The sequence below is a fragment of the Sinohyriopsis cumingii genome, chromosome 18 (assembly GCF_028554795.1).
Source record: "Sinohyriopsis cumingii isolate HCF-2022 chromosome 18, ASM2855479v2, whole genome shotgun sequence".
Taxonomy (NCBI): Eukaryota; Metazoa; Mollusca; class Bivalvia; order Unionida; family Unionidae; genus Sinohyriopsis; species Sinohyriopsis cumingii.
In genome coordinates, this window is record NC_142978.1 from 94,845,424 (window position 1) to 94,866,729 (window position 21,306).

A 21,306-nucleotide genomic window follows, 5' to 3' on the forward strand; every position below is an offset into this window, starting at 1 on the left:
GTACACTGAACTCAAAATTTAGTTATAATTTATAGGTCTACAAGTACCAATTTACACAGTCAAACTTTTTTACTGTTCAAACAATGACAAAACTTTCAGTAAGAAGCACTCTCAAAATTCAGTTACGGATATAAAATATTTTATGAAAGGTAGATGTTCCCAGAACAACGCCAAAAATTAATACCCTTACGTTCCAAAAGTTTCATTCCTTAGTGTAAAACGATAGCCTTCCTCTTAGCAAACAGTCAACATTAGGCAGCCGACTCAGGCAGAAGAATGGATAGATTATCCTGTACTGGAAATCACTTTATGATATTGTGATACTACTGCCCACTTCTAAGACAAAATTTGTTATGTATACATTATGTCCAAAGAAGTTCGAAATTTTCCGGCATGTTTGATGGCGGGAATATTTCTCCACACACCTTTTATATTGTCAATTTCTAAAGCCATCGTCTGCGAATATGTAATACTGTACATCTAGCGGCTATTTAATGTGCTGGTTGTACAACAAGCAAAGCCAGATATGGAATGTAATCGCCTAGATGAACACTTTTCTAGAGTGAAAGCAAACACTTTAGTCTACAAATATTGTATCCGTCAATACAAAGGAAAGGATAAAATAAACATTAGTCAAAACAATTTATATATTCTGACACTGTAACAAATTTCGGGGACTAAAAGACGGAGTCTGAAGCTTTCCTTGCAGATGGTACTCGCTATCTGATGCACATTAATTCGACGATTGAAATGCAAACTGCAATGCCATAATGAAACTATTACGCATTCTAGATGTTAAAAAGCAGCGACTTTATACAAAATATGATTCCAAAAATTTATAAAACGTTTTAAAAGCTTTTAGCAACAGCTTATGCCTTGCGATCGAAATTTTTAAAAATACTAATGTAAACATTTGGGGGAGGAGCAAGAAAGAAAGATAAATGGTGAAATCCTGTTTGATAACTGTCCCAAAAAGTAAAACACGTTTTGAGCTGCTTAAATCTCTTATTTTTGTTTCCCTGTAAAAGCATATGTTTTTTATATTTTGGACAGCTATATTCTACCTGTATATTCCTTTATCACGTGGATGTGACAGTCAGTCTGAAAGCAAGTTTCAGTTTCTGCATCTAGATAGCATCTTCAAAAACATATTCGTTATTTTGACATAAAAAGAATAATTATTTCAAAGCAAAAATACTGGAGGAGACATACAATTCCCCACGCTTTACAAAGACTACTCATAACAAACATTAGCCTCGGATAAAATACCATTTATATAAACGAAACGGTCATCGGAACGGCAAGTCAGTCCATAGAATTCTTAACGCTGAGTAAGTAAAAATTTCTATCCCACCAAGAAAACCATAGATTTTCCACGAGAAAAACAGTCTTCTATCCCACCAAGAAAACCATAGATTTTCCACGAGAAAAAAACAGTCTTCTATCCCACCAAGAAAACCATAGATTTTCCACGAGAAAAACAGTCTTCTATCCCACCAAGAAAACCATAGATTTTCCACGAGAAAAAAACAGTCTTCTATCCCACCAAGAAAACCATAGATTTTCCACGAGAAAAAAACAGTCTTCTTATAATGTAGTAATGGTACATGGAGTTATTTCTTTACCAATATTAACGCAGCGTTCAATATGTTGTGGTTTTTATAATACGAATACGAAAAACTCCAAAATTACCACCATTAGGTTTCAAGACGTTGCATTTGTCGTCGATAGCTCTTAAAAACACCACTACCCCTTCCAGAATGGTCAGCAAGTATAATAAAACAGTTTTGAAACCTTCGACTTTTTTTAGTACGATAGACCGGGTTTACTGTCTTCAAAATTACTTTTGTTATTGTGCTATTATTGTTCATTTCCCATAGAGAGCCATGTACATCTAAATAATGAGCAAATAAATACGAAATTTGCAGGCTTCTTTGATGGCAACGGATTGCACGTGCTTACCTACCATTTTACACGCTACATATTACATACTTGATTAGATTAAATATTTATCTTTACTTACATGTAGTTATCATTCATATCCAGCTTGAAAGCTTCTACAAATTGTTTTTCGTATTAGTCACTTTTGCTGTCTCCCTAGTTTCCACAGATACTATGTATCAAGCGACTATTGTTGAACTGATATAACAAATTAAAATTAGTAAGGAATATAATGACCCGTATTAACCTCGGTACGAAATTGAAAGTAAACAGGTCGGTTTACTCATACAGTATCGGTCATTACTAGAGCAGAAGAAAACACCTTTAATTTATCGAAAATCATCATTTTCGACACAGTAAATAAACCCTAATGGGATGTAATGACCCCGATGAACCAGGACGCGAGATTAGATGTAAACAAATGAAACTGTAATCAATATGGGAAGGCATTGTTTCATCGTTTCAGTGTTAATGCTTAGTTAAAACAACTTCTGCTACATCGAAATAATAAACATGACCATAGCTTGGCTTATAGTAGAAAAATAAACTGCGGGTGATATACAGAATGATTCTTATTTGAGCTTCCTTTATTGCTGTCGTGTTTTCACAACAAAGTTTGAATCTTGGAATATCTTAATATATAGAAAACGTGGCTAATACGTACGAGAAATTATGTGTTAATTTCAAGAGCGTGGTCATTCACGAGACGCGACACTAAATACTGACATTTAAAAACTCGCAGCAATATCAGATGACGAGCAATGCCTCATAAAACAGTATATGCACAGTTGCATAAATCATTCCCTCTGCTGTGGTAAAACGTTGTTGTAAATTTACCTTATAAAATCAATATATATCTTTTAATTATACTCAATATTTGGCCTAATACAAATCTGGATATTTATCTGCATATATCAACTATCTGATTCATCCCTTCCTCATGTAGTACTGTTTGATGATTTTGCTATCAGAACTAATTCTTCTTATTTCAAAGATACACTTGCAAGTGATTTTTGTAAATCTGAGACTTTTGTAGACATTACAGTATACATTTTAAATGTTTCTATATGTTTCGTATCGACAAATTGTCATTTTCCATGCCATTTCACAATACATTTATTATTGACTTTTATCCCATCCAAATATCTAAACAAATACACATAGCAACATGAAATCAACATTGTTTCTTTTATGTAAAACTCACAAAACATTTTTGTTACCGATCTAAAAACTGTTAAATGTAATAAATCCAGCTTTGTGACATTATTTATGTTGCTTGAAAAACGTTGTGTTTATGTGTTCACAGTGCCTGCTTCGCCACGGGGGGGGGGGATCCTGCTAAATAAAATTTAAATGTGATCAATATCAGCTTTTAATTATGTGAAATTATACCCTTTAGTCATTCAATAGTTCTACTTATATGCCCTTGCTTTTGTTTTCTTTTAAATTGTCCATAAACATTTTTTTCTCAAACAATATCTTCCAGCCATCCAGTAGTTCTAGAACTGTGTTTGAGTGCCGAGCTATTTTTCTTTTAGTGTGCATTGACAAAGTCACGTGCAAAATAAGGTTCTTACTAATTTTAATTCACAAGTGTGCTAGCTATGTTTTATTTATTTTGTATTTTACTTTGGCCAAACTGTACAGAATACGTGTACTACAATGATTGTAATGCAAAAAACGAAGTAAAAATATATACGTAAAAAGCAGACATAATTTAAAACAGCGCGCAAATTTACTTAACCTGGCTACATATGCATGGGAACATACCTACCGTATTAAGTACTTTTTCGGTAAAGGTGCTGAAAAGATGATCTGGTTGACAATCCGAAGGTCGGACGGACAAAATCAAACCAAGATGATGTTCCCACTATATCATTGTGTTAGTACGAATGTACATACTTGTTGGAATGTGAAAAGTGAAACGTTTGCAAGCCATGAGTAGGACACTTTCATAACACTGCATCAATAATGTGATACTCGCCTTTATACACTTTTGCCAACAACACAGTGTGACTCGCACTCCTTTGAAGAGATAAACGCACCCATTTGGGAATGTACGCAAAACAAAAATATTCTCGATGCAAAGATGAGCCTGAAGTGGGTCCGACATCATTTATCGTCCTGCCATCTTCCAAACAGTTAAATGCATGGCTGGTTTGACAAACAAGTTGGGAACAATATGCTTCTATGCTTCTCTGTATTTCGAATCTTCATACTTAGCATCATGGTTCCAATATTGAAAGGCCTTTCTTACAGGATACCTTTTGCACAGTTGGTCAAATTTTCTTGAGTTTCGTTTGTTTTCTTGTGCATTGTCAAAAACATTAATTGGCTTGCAAGTCTTCCGTGTTTAGTGAATGTGGCCATATTTGATGTCGATCGGTTCCATTGGTTAAATGGTGAATCACAGTTTGTTTGTTTTTTTAGGAAACTTTCTGTTCTCTGGTTGCACTTCGTATTTAAGTTTTTTGAAGTTGTACATTTTTAATATTGCCTGTCATATTTAATGGCATGCCAGCCCTATTTTATACAACTGAATGCCATTTACACAAGTATTCCGTGTGTCCAATATGGTCAGATTCACGTTAGAGAGTGTGTAGTGCAAGCTTTAATTTCTATTTTTAATAACGTATCTAAAATTGGAACGCAGATCAGCAACATTTATCTAAATTAAAAACCACAAATAAAAAAATAATTTCTGGGAAATCTGAGAAAATTCAAATATCAGCTTTTAGAGGATGTTGTTCAAAATTGCTTTTTTTTTCATACTGGTATTGGCGGCCTTAATTTATAGCAGATTCAGTTTGCATTTTTTTTTAAAGATTGAAGGCCCGTTATGCCAAAATGTTTGCAAATTTATTTGAAATCTCTTTACTGGTTTGTGACAGAAGTCATTTAATGGTTGTTATGTTTTTAGCACCGGCGACCATATTTCTGATAGTAGATGAGCATTGCTTATACAAATTTGAAAGCACTTCCTGCCACGATGCCTATCTGATGGTATCATCTGCAAAATTTTTAGTTATTCATGCCAGAACATTCTCAGCCTAATTTTGATCGAAAGTGACCCAATGCCTTATAAGAGAAGGCTTACAATAACAAAGGTTCACGCAAGAGAGGTGAAGGTTCAAGATCGCAGGTGCCAACAGACTGGCTTCAAACGACGGAGAAATACCTTTACCATAAGCATACTTCGCTTTACAGCCAGGTGGGCTAAAAACAAGAAACGAATCACAGGAACGGGAAATGCAGATCAGTGTGACCTACTTGTTCTGGAAATGCGTTGTACCCGTCCAATTAAAACCACCCAACAAGTCACATGACTGAATGTGCATATAGAAGTGAAGATAAACGGAACGTGATAGATGGGTCACTATGAATTACTTGTGTTAGAAATACGTTGTATGCTTCCAAATCAAGCATTATGAAATCTTATAACTCACTTACATCAATATCAGAGAAATATAAATAAGTGTCAAGAAGAACCAGGTGCCTCACCTGCATCTGTGGAATATTGTATTCTCTGCCCCGCCGAGCTGCATACGATTGATAGAGGAGAAGTGACAAAACAAAGTTGCATGGTCATAATACATTTAGCGCTAACAATTTACACCGCTACAATGATATAGTCTTAAACAAAGTAACAGAAAGAAGCGAAATCAACAAGTTTTGTGAAACTTAGCAAATATAGCAAATAATTTAATTCATAGAATGAAAATGTAAGAGGACTGTGAACTAAATCCAAAATAATCCCAAAAATAATCCCAAGACCACAGGAATATAGTGTTCCGAATGAACTGCGTGTCTTTAATGACCTGATGTACCAATATCCTTGAACGTGCTGAACTGCAAAGTCTTAATGCATCATAATGGCACTATCCAGTACGTCATCGAATGAAGCCGAAATAATCCCAAAACGCTGTCTTACTTCCAATAAATTTAAATAAACGATTCCTCTCAAATAAAATCTAAATACAGTCATAAATACGTCTACATACCGATATTAAAACAAGACCAAAAATAGGATTAAGGAGTTAGTAATTAATCAATTCTCTCTTCATATGCATCTCTTCGACTCTATCAAGATTCCATGTCGCAATGCCTTCCACGTGACTATTATTTATGTGATGATAGCCAAACGATAAACATTCGACTGGATATGACACAAGTAGATGGAGGCTTACAATCCCTTGAAATAAGATACAATCAAGCAATTATGTGAGTATCGCTTAAGTCTGCATCAGATAAGCTTGTCTTAGTCGAATGCGATTTTGTATCTTTCTGGTTTATTTGCATTCATGGTTAAGGACAGCGACATATCTTTTTGAAGAGATAAACATTATAAATGTTTAAGTCGTTACAAATCTAGCAAATTATATCATATCTTACAATATAGCATAATTTTCTAAGGATCCAGTTCAGTAACCTGGACTTGATATGCATTTCTCTGTGTGATTTTTGAGATACGCAAGCTATCTTAATTATTGTTGAGTTCCTTTCAGCGGATATATGTTACTTTCTGCAAGGATTTACATCCGTCAGCATCATACCCAGAAACAAATACATTCATAACAACTAGTGCAAACCATGTCCATCCTTATATAGTGCAAATTGTTCCCAGGACGAATTGTTCTGCAGATATACACTCACTAACCTCTTCTGGCCACGTTTACGAATAAATTTATCTTGGGTCATAAACCAGTCTGTAACCTATTATTCGCCTATTGGCAAAGAGAATTTTCAATTATTATGTTTGTGCCTGGATATCTCAGAACTCAGAGCAGCACTTTGTCGACTCACCAAGGAATCAAAGTTTGACTGCCAGTGGTAGGGCTATTTTCACGACTGTAACAGCACTCTGGCACGGAAACACTCACCAAGCAATCTTCAGTATATACATTTTGAAATGGTTTCGTTTGGTTTTGCGTTCATTTCTTTGTCACCTTGCAAGTTTAGTGATCGTATCGATCACGTCTTCATGGTTAGGCACCACAATTACATCAAAGTCATCTTCATTGTTGTACACTTTATGTCATGTGTAGTGATATCTGTGGATTCCGAAAGTGGCAATTTTTTTTAATTCAAGCTCGGAACGCAATGCGCATGTGTTAAATTCTCAATGGCTGTTAAGGAATATGGTACCATTCAGTGTTTTGTAATTTTATCAGCGTTTATGATTCTTAGGACTAACGTTTTAGGTATAGTTGGCAAATATTGAATGTGGAACATTAAAGGAAACATGGAACCCAAACGTGCTCTTTTTTTTATCTCCAGTGATCGTCGTAGCCAGTCTCCACACTTAAGAATCGATCGATATTCCCCTGTTGAAATGTAGACTACACGTACAGTATGGGATAAAGATGTAGACTACACGTACATTATGGGATAAAGAAGAAAGTGTCCTTGGCATAGACCGATGGACTACTCTCTGGAAAGAATATTCAGGAATTCAGTAAAAGCGCATTTTCTCGTTTAGCTACTGAGTGTTGAAACCATATCTGATATTCCTGAGCGATACTATATTTAAATTAACCACTATTGTATCTATAATGGATCTTCGAGCGGTACCATTTTAATTCAGGACCAACCAGACACAATTAGAAAACTTTTGTGAAATTCCATGATTTATGACCGCCTGTTCAGGAAAATAAATGAAAAGCGGTTTGTTATGTTCGTTTTGGATGCGATATTGGAGGTCGGATCCTCGCCATTTTTATTCAGAACCATCTAAATATAATAATTAGTCTTTTGGTGCAAATCCTCTGTGTATGACTTTCCAGTAGCAATATCACACGATTTTACGATGGCTGCCATGATGGCCATATTGGAATTTGCTAATCAGCAGATGTTTAGTACCAATTAAACATAATTAAAAGTCTTCTCGCGACATTCCGTGTTTGCATGTGACACCGTTTCTGAGGAGTACCAATAACAGTATATTAAAGATGGCCACTGTGGTGGCCATGTTGGATCTTAGAGATGGATAATTGAATTTAGGCACATCTATACATCATAAGAAGTCGTTTATGGAAACCCCCATGTTCATGTGATATTTCATTCAAGATGAGTAGGGAAGAAAGGTTTCGGTTTTTTTTTTCTTTGTCCACAGTGGACGCCCAAGCGCAAACAAAGTTAATTAGAACCAAGTAGAAATCAGAAATATTTTAAGATAAACGTCATGTTGATAATAGGCGGAAAAGCGATTGTAAGATGACCACTGTGACTACAACATCAGAGTACGCAGCGTGATCATTTTCATATAGAACTAACTAAACATTATAACAAGGCTGTTGGTGAAATGTAAATGCTGTTATTCCTTTCAGACGAAGTAGTGATAACAAAATTTCAAGATAAATGTCGTGGCTTTCAAACTGGACGTCAGGTCGGCGCTAGTTTTATTTGAGACAAAGCAGAAATCATAAAAATATTTGAGTGAAAAATTTGATTTTGATATCGCAAATTTTAAAGAAGTCCGCTGTGGTGGCCATAATGGATGTCAAAAATTAAACATCTTCCTTCTTTACGAAGTAGCTATTTTACGAAGGTTTCTGTTGAAAATCCCACCTCCACAGCTTCGGTTAATGAGGAGTAGTGAAAACAAACCTTTCGAGATGGGTGTCGTGTCAGATCGGATGTTGGATGTCAGTGAGGCGATGTTTTAAGCTGGGACCACCAAAACATCTTAACAAATATTTTGGGTGTCGTGTCAGATCGGATGTTGGATGTCAGATCGGCGATGATTTAAGCTGGAACCACCAAAACATCATAACAAATATTTGAATGAAAGCCAGACGCTCATATGAACAACAATTCAGGACAAATGGCCATACAAATATTTTCAAGATGGTTGCTTTACAGTCTCTACTCAATGCCTCACTATCACCGTTTTCATTTAAGCTCAGCTAGATTTAGGAACCAATGTGCAAAGCTAAATTAATATAATTTATACGATAGTCATGTCCCTTTTTATTGTTATTTCGTTGCTCAATGACCGCTCCGATGGCCGAGTGGTTAGAGCGTCAGCATCGGATGCGGGAGATCGTGGGTTCGAACCCGGCCAAGTCGTACAAAAGACTTATAAAAATGGTACTAACAGCTGCCTCACTTGGCGTTCAGCATCAAGAGGTGGGTGTTACGACTGGTCGGCCTGATCAGGCCTGGTGTGAGGATAATGTGACTGGGTGGGATATATCATGCTAATTGTCTGCGGCATGATGCCCTATTGCTAGACATCACTTTAAGCTGACACAATGCAGACACCGTAGCGATGTCACTGAAAAAGTATTAAAGCTGCGTTAAAAATCCAACACATACACATCATTCATATTCAATATTTCGTCGAAAGGGGCGTTGTCATATCATGAAGTATAACGGTTGATGATCTAAAGCGACGAAGTGACCACAGGAACGAAATCGTGTCTTTTCTTCACAAATGTGCAACATTTTTGCATGAACGTGGTGCCCCCGTAAGCTTACGTTTAGGAACATCCTACTATCATGCATACCGCAATCTTACTAAAATAAATACAGATGATATGCTCATTAAATCTGATTAACTCAAATGAGTATGCAACGTATGAGCACCAATGGTTCCATTACTGATTAACTCAAATGAGTATGCAACGTATGTGCACCAATGGTTCCATTACTGATTAACTCAAATGAGTATGCAGCGTATGTGCACCAATGGTTCCATTACTATCCCAACACAAAATCACACTCAACAGATACGAATATATATTATGAACATGTACAATTGAACAAGTTGTAGATAAGAAACAAAAACACATACTGGTTTAAAACAGAACATAGTATTCTCTCTCTCTCTCTCTCTCTCTCTCTCTCTCTCTTGGGCCCCGAGTGGTCTAAAGCGCTGTCCGTTACGGATCACTGCCATCTCACCTCTGTCTGTGTCGGTTCGAGTATCAGATTCGGGCAATGTGGGTATGTGAGAAATCTTGCCAGTAGCTTCTCGTGGGTCGGTGGTCCATTCCGGGGTTTTCCAGGGTTCTTCCTCCACCAATAATACTGGCCGCCATGTATGGCCTATGGTGTGCTGAAAAGTGGCGTTAAAACCCACAACAACAACAACAACTCTCTCTCTCTCTCTCTCTCTCTCTCTCTCTCGCTTTGTTTTGGCAAAATAACATTCTTCTTAAAACATCATTCGTTCAAATGTTAAATGACATCGGATAAGTTCAATCACTGTACTAAAACTAGGGAGAATACCCGTTTACATGTGAACCAAACGATCCTTTTAAATGAATGCATCGGTGTCATGAGGGAAAACCGACCTCTTTACGTAATGTCACCTTTTGATATTGGACCGTAATGAGGCATTCGTTTCAGCCTACACGTATGGAAAAATGAATATCCTAAAACATACAGAGAAATGTACCAAGCATGGCAATTAATAATATGTATAAATCTATAAACTAGTGAGAATGCTTAATTTAAGTTTTAAAAAAAATGTAAAACTCCCCGTTTGAGCATCGTATATAATTGTATGTTTGGGATTGTTCAATGTTAAATTTATATCCTGTTCTTGAGTGTGTGTTTATTCTTTTTCCGTCTGACTTTAAGCTTCTTTCCCTCGATGTATGTATTATGTTTACCGCTCCGGTGGCCTTGTAGTTAGAGCGTCAGCCTCGGATACGACAGTCGCGGGTTAGAACCCCGGCCGAGTCATACTAGTGACTTACATAAATGATACTAACAGCTGCCTCGCTAGGCACTCAGCATTAAGGCTAGTGTTAGAACTGGTTGGCCTGGAGTCGGAATAATGTGACTGAATGCGACATCATGCTACATGTCTGCGGCATGATGCCCCAGTGCTAGACTAAACTATACACTGCCACACAGTAGCCATCGTAGTGATATGACTGAAAAATTGTTAAAGCTACGTTGAAACTCCAGATCCACACACACGCACACATACAAACACATTACCTGTGGTAGCCCTATCCTTGAGATAGTAACTGACAATTAGAACGAAAACTCCCTTCAAAGGATGCTTCATGTATCTATTTGGATATGATTTCAGTTTGCTTTCAGTAACGGATTGCCTTGCAATTTTTATGTTTGTATTGATTGCATGTTAACGTCTGGCACAGGAATTGTACCCATGGTCTTGCTGTGGAATTGCTGTCCAGGTAGTATTTTTTTCTGTTTTTATATCTACGTTATGATGATATTGGTTCTTGGTTTTCTTCACCCCGTCGACTTGAACGACGGATTCTCCACCATAAAGACATGCCAATATATTTGACTGTATTTTTTTCTCTTGGTTGATAATTACGAAGGGGATGCTTTTCGCCAACCTCTGGGCTTTAGAATCAATATGGAGCTTCTTTTGTCTACCTCTCGACTACCCATGAATTTTGGCGAAGTCTAGTTCTAGAAAGGTTGACTTACGAGCAAAACAAACAGAAACAAGACTCTCTAGAAGAGAATAAGCCACTCATGAGTACTGGAACCATCTCTGATCTTACTGAGCTATAAGATTTATATATAAAAAACATATACATAATTAGAAGACTTTTTGTGATATCTCCATGTTCATACGACCATCCATTCATTAGAATTAGTTTCGAGATTTTCAAAATGTTTTATTAGAAGTCAGATCGGCATAATTTTCATTTTAGATCAACTAAAGACCATAATTCGTCTTCTGGTAAAAACCAATGTCGATAGATATTACTTCCAAATTTAGGACGAGAATCAATAAAGAGATTTTTAAACGGCAAGTGTGGTGTCCATCATGGATTTTCTCAGCCTGCAACAGAGTAATGTACCAAATTGGCCACTTTACTTTTCTTATCCCAGTCTGCTTGGCTCAGTTCGGTTGTTTCAGTCATGGTGTCCGCCCGCTAGGAATTGCTCTTTAAAGGAAAAACAAAACCTTGTTTTGTTTTGCTATGCATAATGGAGTTATTATAAAATCAAACACAACAACAACATATATAAAAAAAATAACTTGATTCATAAAGCAACATAGGGTCTATCCTATTTCGATAACACACCATAAAAAAACATTTTGAGAAACATGCACTCAAATGTGTGCGCAAAGTCGAGCTATTTGGTAGAACTCCAGACATACATGCGATACACATTACAGGTAAAATTCCAAATTCTCTCGAGATCTACACGAAGTCGAGCTATTTGGTAGAACTCCAGACATACATGCGATACACATTACAGGTAAAATTCCAAATTCTCTCGAGATCTACACGAAGTCGAGCTATTTGGTAGAACTCCAGACATACATGCGATACACATTGCAGGTAAAATTCCAAATTCTCTCGAGATCTACACGAAGTCGAGCTATTTGGTAGAACTCCAGACATACATGCGATACACATTACAGGTAAAATTCCAAATTCTTTCGAGATCTACACGAAGTCGAGCTATTTGGTAGAACTCCAGACATACATGCGATACACATTACAGGTAAAATTCCAAGTTCTCTCGAGATCTACACGAAGTCGAGCTATTTGGTAGAGCTCCAGACATACATGCGATACACATTGCAGGTAAAATTCCAAATTCTCTCGAGATCTACACGAAGTCGAGCTATTTGGTAGAACTCCAGACATACATGCGATACACATTACAGGTAAAAATTCAAACTCTCTCTAGATATACCGCAAAGCCGTTAAGAACTGTAATGTGTTATGTCAAACTGGTTTCTTCAATCTTTGTAAAATACGATAAATCGATCTCTCTTTAATCAAATCATAGTAATGCGATTGAAAATGAAAGTGCATGTACTTACCAACCAGAGTGATTCATTTATCAATATACACGATATTACATGGGATTTACATCGTTATACTAATAATAGAAACTCTTGCCATATTTCCAGGACAGAATATATAAATTTCCAAGAAAGTCATGCCTTAGAAATCTCCTCAGTTATTTCAAACTTCGTTAAAACTTAAAGCCATTATTGTACTTCACAGTATCGTACCGTTGACTACCATAGCCCTTGTTCCAAATTAGATTTGATGAACGTTAAAAGTTAACTGTATAAAATATATTGAGGACTTATTATCAGTTTCAAATGGCAGCCATTGATTAAATGTTATACTACAGTAATAGTACCAATCACATTATTTAGGTTTATATTTCCTCGTCCGTAGAACTTGTGTAAATATAATATCATCTTACCTTTTACCTAACAGCCTCGGAATCAGTAAGGAACGTCCTCTACATATATGACAGTATGATAAACATTCGAACAATGGTACCCGATTTTATCAGGTTAAACCCCAAATCACAGTCTACGCTTTAGTGACCGTGATGGACTTTGCAAATTTCAAATTTCAGTTCAGGATGCGCTCTGATCCCCCACATAAGCATAGCTTGTGCTATACCCAGATTATAGCGGCCCACAAAACAAGCTTCTTTTACTGACAACGCGTCCCAAAAGCACTTTGATGTAAAGACCCTAATTAATATGTGACATGTATGCATGCTCTATAATAAGAGCTTAATTAAACATCAATACATTTAAATTTTTAACATTTCGAAACAAATAATTTACTTTATTCTTTATAGTTACTAAATCCACTAATTTGAAGGGTAAAGATAATAGTAATCAATACTTCCAATCAGTGTTTAAATGTTAAAGCTTACTTATGAACATTCCTACGCCATGAATATATCCTAACTTTGCCTACCGAGAGAAGGTCAGTAAATTAACCTGTTTACAGTACAGTGTTAGAAGGATTACTATTTTTTAAAGGCCCTTTATTAACACTTGTTTAAAGGCACGACGATAAAGTTTTGATCGTTTTCAATATGATTTACGTCTTATTTGCTAAAGCTGGCGTGTTCTAAATCTACCAACTAAGCGAAAATAATATGTGGATCTAAAGAGACGGGGTCAGTAAGTTGAAGTAACATCATAAACACCGACTTCTAGACGCTCGCAGTAATATCGAATGAGTATAATTCATGCAAACATATATACACATTTCTTTAACCCCGAGTGGCCGAGTGGTCTTAAGCGCTCTCCGTTACGGATCACTGCCATCTCACCTCTGTCTGCGTGGGTTCGAGTCTCGGATTCGGCTAATGTGGGTATGTGAGAAAGCTTGCCAGTAGCTTCTCGTGGGTCGGTGGTTCTTTCTGGGGTTTTCCCTGGTTCTTCCTCCACCATTAATACTGGCCGCCATGTATAGCCTATCTTGTGCTGAAAAATGGCGTTTAACCCTACAACAACAACAACAACATTTCTTTAAATACCGTATTCTACTGTTGTTACAAGTCGAAACTACGGTGTTAAGCATACATTCACGATATCATGTAACGTGAAATTCAAGCATTTGCGTTTAAATTAAGTTTCTTGCTAAAAATGATAATTTAAATAAGGAACTAAAGATATATGTGTGTCCAAAACGTATGGCGTTCATAGGATGCGGGTAAACATAAATGTTATTAATTTTCGAGTATTGCATACATGGATACCTGACCTGTCAACAACACGGATTCAATGACATATTATGAGCATTCCGGTTCTAGAAAATAGAAGGATGCTTGTGAGATAAGACTAGGTCAATTTGCTTTGAGTGAAATTGGGATTGTTGTTTGTGTTGACTTTTTAGATTCTCTAAGGGTATTCATTCTAAAATTAATAAAAAGAAGAATGAAACAGTCTCATACCAATGTAGTAAATGTCCGATTAAATATTTAAATAATTCTTCCAACTATATTAGATAACTGGATCTATGTATCTGAATGCTGAACGCAGTATCGTTAACTTGTTAGTAATCATATATGCAGGAAAAAACAAACTGCACAGAATAGTTGATGATTTTTTTCTGAAAATCTCAATTCAAAATTACATAGACACATCATGGATGCTTTTAAAGTTATATACTGACGGGTATATTCCTATTCGATGATTTTTTAAATACATAACTTTACATGAATGGGGAAGAATAAAGCTGACATACATGAACATAATAATGTAGATATGTTTCTATCTCAAGCCCAATTAAGCATTAATAATCCATTTAAAGATTATAAAATATTAATCCTAATAAGTACACAAATTGTTTTAATGAGGCGCCTGGGTTGTTTCCATAATATAGATTAATTTGAAGAGTAACTTACATTATTAACAACTGTATATGGTGTACTTGATGCCTACAACGCTAACAATGACAAAATCAACCAAGCTAGGTCAAAATAATGCAAACAAATCTAGATACTTACTGTTGTAATAAGAATATTTGATATCATAAGCATCGAACAGAAAGTTATGGTTGACGAACACAAAATGCATGTAAAAATATTAAGCATGCAACATATAATCAATTTTCATTCAAACTACACCCTAGTGTTCATTCAAACTACAGCCTAGTGTTCATTCAAACTACATCCTAGTGTTCATTCAAACTACACCCTAGTGTTCATCCAAACTACACCCTAGTGTTCATTCAAACTACACCCTAGTGTTCATTCAAACTACATCCTAGTGTTCATTCAAACTACATCCTAGTGTTCATTCAAACTACACCCTAGTGTTCATCCAAACTACACCCTAGTGTTCTTTCAAACTACATCCTAGTGTTCATTCAAACTACATCCTAGTGTTCATTCAAACTACATCCTAGTGTTCATTCAAACTACACCCTAGTGTTCATCCAAACTACACCCTAGTGTTCATTCAAACTACACCCTAGTGTTCATCCAAACTACACCCTAGTGCTCATCCAAACTACACACTAGTGTTCATTCAAACTACATCCTAGTGTCCATTCAAACTACACCCTAGTGTTCATTCAAACTACATCCTAGTGTTCATTCAAACTACATCCTAGTGTTCATTCAAACTGCACCCTAGTGTTCATTCAAACTACACCCTAGTGTTCATTCAAACTACACCCTAGTGTTCATCCAAACTACACCCTAGTGTTCATTCAAACTACACACTAGTGTTCATTCAAACTACATCCTAGTGTCCATTCAAACTACACCCTAGTGTTCATTCAAACTACATCCTAGTGTTCACTCAAACTACACCCTTGTGCTTATTACACCCTAGTGTTCATCCAAACTACATCCTAGTGTTTATTCAAACCACAACCTAGTGTTCATTCAAACTACATCCTAGTGTTCATTCAAACTACACCCTAGTGTTCATTCAAATTTTTTAAATTTTTTCAGCATGTTCCCAACTTAGGTTCCGTTAATTTGCAATTATATATATATATATATATATATATATATATATATATATATATATATATATATATATATATATATATATATATATATGATGTAGTAATTTAGAGGAATTTTGTTTGTCTCAAGATGCTTTTCTGAAAAATTAACAGGTGAACGGTTAAGAGGTGCCAGCAGTTTATGACCAATCGATAAATAGCTCAGCCATATCCGTCAAGTCGTGAGATAGCCTCGGGTGCGGTTGAAGGAATGCAAATAAATGTGATGGGGTTTGTGATTAGTCTCAGGCGGTGTCTTTACCGCGTATTTTTCGACAGTGTTCCAGAATGCTAATTTGTCTCTTTCAACAGCCATCATTTGCCATGTGAACAAATGGGGTTCAAAATAAAGTTCTCAGTGGTGGTGCATTACATACGATGGTCTTATGCCTTCTTGTGGGAAAGGCCGTCATCATTTCGATTTCGATTATTGATCGTGATTAATGACTGCATCAGGAATTAGAAGTGGAGTATCTTAAACCAAATAGATAAGAGAAGGCTTATCAAAATGATGTCGATGGTGAAAGGTAGCGCTGAAAATTATAAATTACAAATCGATATCAAGATCATAAAAAATGAATCAAAGAAATGTATTTATGTACATGGATATCTATAATTTGTATTGCTGGGCCATATTTGTTAAATATTTCAAACAGTCAAGTAAGAGTGAAATAAATATATTAAAGAAACATGTATATTCTAGACTGTTTCAATGATAATCCTACTGGAGAAATATTAAAAGCTGATCTTCAAATTTCCCATGCATTTACTTGATAAGTTTACAGTTTATCCGTTCATTGCGTTGGTCTTCAAGATCTTTTCTGACTTTGTATGTGTCATGTCATCAATATTCCCTCGTTTAAATCTTCCATTTCTAAACAACCGGATTAACTAAAATTACGTATCTTAGTCTTACAAATTTTTCCACTAAATTTAGGAAGACAGCCTTTAAAATATACCTTATAACTGTAACTGTAATTATCAATACAGGCGTTACAGTAGTATAAATTGTCGAGATCCATAACATATAGATTCATACTTTTGCTATGGTGTCTCCCATTGGTCCTTCGCCTAGAATCATCTATTTTGATCCATGAGGAGTGTAATCGTTTTACTCAATCAAATTTCATAAAACAGCAGCCAGTTGTATGGGTTCATTTGTTTGAAACACTTCTTCCATATTCTAGTCTTTATGGTTTTATTAACCCTTTCAAGCAATTGCGCTTTTTGTGGGAGTAAATTGAGAAGAATTTGATGTTTTCCTTTTCCGAAATCTTTATCGTTTTAATTATAAGTTTCTTCTTTTTTCAACAGCTTATTTTCTCAATTATTTGTCACATTTAAGACTTTTCTGAAAGTGTAGAGTGCTATCTTCCTTTGCGTTTTAATTTTTCTTTTGTTCTGTGAAATATATCTAACACTGTCAATGTCTACTTGTAGCTATTTTTGTTGTGTTGTTTTTCTTCATTTTATTTCATCATAACAAAGTTGCCCTCCACTTATCATCTACATGACTAAAACAATATTTTGTACTGAAAACGTTTCTTTCAAGCTTGTATAGTGTCTATGCAGACGATGCATTCAAACATTCTTCACTTTAACATATTGTATTTTAGTTTTGTCATTTTAATATGTTGATTGATATTTATTTAAGCAGCTGGACTTTCATGAGCTTATGAACAATATTTTAAATACTGTTCTTTGTCTCAGTCTACAAAGTCTGCGACATCAGCTCTTAAATAAACATAAACTCATTAGCATAATACAGGTGTTATATATGATTGATAAGGTGACCTTTTCATGTTTTCAAAAAGCCAAGAGGATTACCTAGCACATGTGTTTTTTATTTTCAAGAATGCTCAATCATTCTTTAACCTTGTCAATTTTGTCCTTCTTTTCGTTAATCCAAAACAGCTACTTTAAATGTTAAGTAACCTGGCATGGTTTTAAAGATCACTTTGCCCCCCCAAAAATTCTAGCCTTGTTTTGGGCGTTTCGTTGCAGGCTGACCCTATACAATTTGGGATATCTTCAAGATGTTCTTTAATGTGATCGATAAATCAAAACTGTTCCTTCTTGTATACATTTTTGTACTGTAATTAGCTTTGGCAGTTTGTCATCATATCGAAATTTGCAAACAAATGCAAAATCTACCTTGAACAAACATTGCTGATTTTATGAAAAGCTCGTGAATTAGTTATATCACCTCTTTAGAAACCACCGATTTAATGAAGAATTATTTATAAAACCTGATTATAAACCACCGAGTTATCATGAATTATTTCTATCACATCTTTAGAAACCACCGAGTTAATCATGAGTTATTTCGATCACCTGTTTAGAAACCATAGAGATCATCATGAATTATTTCTATAGCATTTTTAAAAACTTCATCATGAATAAAGTTCTATTACACGTTTAAAAACCACCGAGTTCATCATGAATTATTTATATTACCTGTTTAGAAAGCACCAAGGTCATCATGGATTATTTCTTTCGCATTATTACAAACCACCGAGTTCATCATGAATTATCTGTATCACCTCTTTAGAAACCACCGAGATCATCATAAATTAATGTTATCACACATTTAGAAACCACCGAGTTCATCATGAATTATTTCTATCACATCTTTAGAAACCACGGACTTCGTCATGAATTATTTATATCACATCTTTAGAAACCACGGACTTTGTCATGAATTATTTATATCACATCTTTAGAAACGACCGAGATCATCGTGAATTATTTATATCACCTCTTCAGAAACCACCGACTTCATCATGAATTATTTCTATCGCATCTTCAGATACCACTGACTTCTTCATGAATTATTTGTGTCACCTCTTTAGCAACCACCAAGATCATCATGAATTATTTGCATCAACTGTTTAGAAACCACCGAGATCATCATTAATTATTTATATCACCTGTTTAGGAACCACAGACTTCATCATAAAAATATTTCTATCACACGCTTAGAAACCACATAGTTCATCATGAATTATTACTATCACCTGTTTAGAAACAACCGAGATCATCATGACTTATTTCTATAGCATCTTTCGAAACCACCGACTTCATCATGCACAAATTTATATTACACGCTTAGAAACCACCTAGTTCATCATAAATTATTTATATCACCTGTTTAGAAACCACCGAAATCATCATAACTTATTTATATCGTATCTTTAGAAACCACCAAGTTCGTCATGAATTTTTCTATCACCTCTTCAGAAACTACCGACTTAATAAATATTTCTATCACAAGATCAGAAACCAACGAGTTCATCATGAATTATTTTTATTACCTCTATAGAAGCCACCGAGTTCATCATGATTTATTTATATCACCTGTTTAGAAACCGCCGAGTTCATCATGAATTTCTTCTATCACATCTTTAGAAACCAACGAAATCATCATCACCTCTTCATAAACTACAGACTTCATCAATAATTATTTATATCACAAGATTAGAAACCAACGAGTTCATCATGAATTATTTCTTCTACACGTTCAGAAACGACCGATGTCATAATGAATTATTTCTATCACCTGTTTAGAAAAACCGTGATCGACAAGAATTATTTCTATCGCACCTTTTGAAACCACCAACTTCATCATAAATTATTTATATCACCTTTTAGGAAACCACGGATTTCACGATGATTCATTTCTATCATCTCTTTAGAAACCACCGATTTCATCATGAATTGTTTATATCACCTGTTTATAAACCACCGACTTCATCATGAACAAATTTCTATTACACGTTTAGAAACCGCCGAGTTCATCATGATTTATTTCTATCTCATCTTTAGAAACCACCGTGATCATCATGAATTAGCTCTATCACTTCTTTAGGAACATCGAGTTCATCATGAGTTATTTATATCAGCTGTTTAGAAACCACCGAGATCGACAAGAACTATTTATATCGCATCTTTAGAAACCACCGTGTTCATCAGGAATTGTTTCTATCACCTGTTTAGAAACCACCGAGTTCATCAAGAAATTTTTCTATCACCTGTTTAGAAACCTCCGAGTTCATCATGAATTATTCCTATCATATCTTTAGAAACCACCGAGATCATCATTAATAACCTTTATCACATCTTTAGAAACAACCGAGTTCATCGCGAATTATTTATATCACATGTTTAGAAACAACCGAGTTCATCGCGAATTATTTATATCACATGTTTAGAAACAACCGAGTTCATCGCGAATTATTTATATCACATGTTTAGTATCAACCGACTTCATGATGTGTTTTTTCTATCACTTCTTTAGAAACCACCGAGATCACCATGAATTATTTCTATCACCTGTTTAGAAATCATCATGACTTATTTCTATCGCATCTTTAGAAACCACCAACTTCGTCATGAATTTTTTCTATCATATCTTTAGAAACCACCGACTTCATCATTAATTATTGCTATCACGTCTTTAGAAACCACCGAGATCATCATGATTTATTTCTATCCCATCTTTAAAAACCACCGACTTCGTCATGAATGTTTTCTATCACATCTTTAGAAACTACCGATTTCATCATGAATTATTTCTATCACTTCTTTAGAAACAACAGAGATTACCGCAATATAGGTTCATAACGTTATTTTTCTTGTGAAATTATTCAAATTTAATTGATGCAAATTCAGTTTAGTGGGAAAATATCCTCCTGTGTGAACTCAGCAAATGTGCAAGCTCTTTGTTTAATGTGTGTGTGTGTGTGTGTGAAAGAAAGAAAGAAAGAAAGAAAAAAGAAAGAAAAAAAGAAAAAAAGAAAGAGAAAGTGGGTTTATTAACGTAGCTTTAAAAATAAACTTCAGTCATTACTCTACGACGCCTGTAGTTTGGCAGTTTATAGTGATGTCTAGCATTGGGACATAATGCCGCAGACATGTAATATCATGTCCCACCCAGTCATATCATCCTGACACTAGGCCACCCAGTCCCATCATCCTGACACTAGGCCACCCAGTCCCAACACAAACTTCTTAGGGGTGATATAATATCCTCGACTCTTTTAATAGCTCTACATATGTTTTAAGAATTTACTTTTAAATTGTAATATGATACCATCAAATCACTTAATAGAACTTACAGTCGATGGATTCA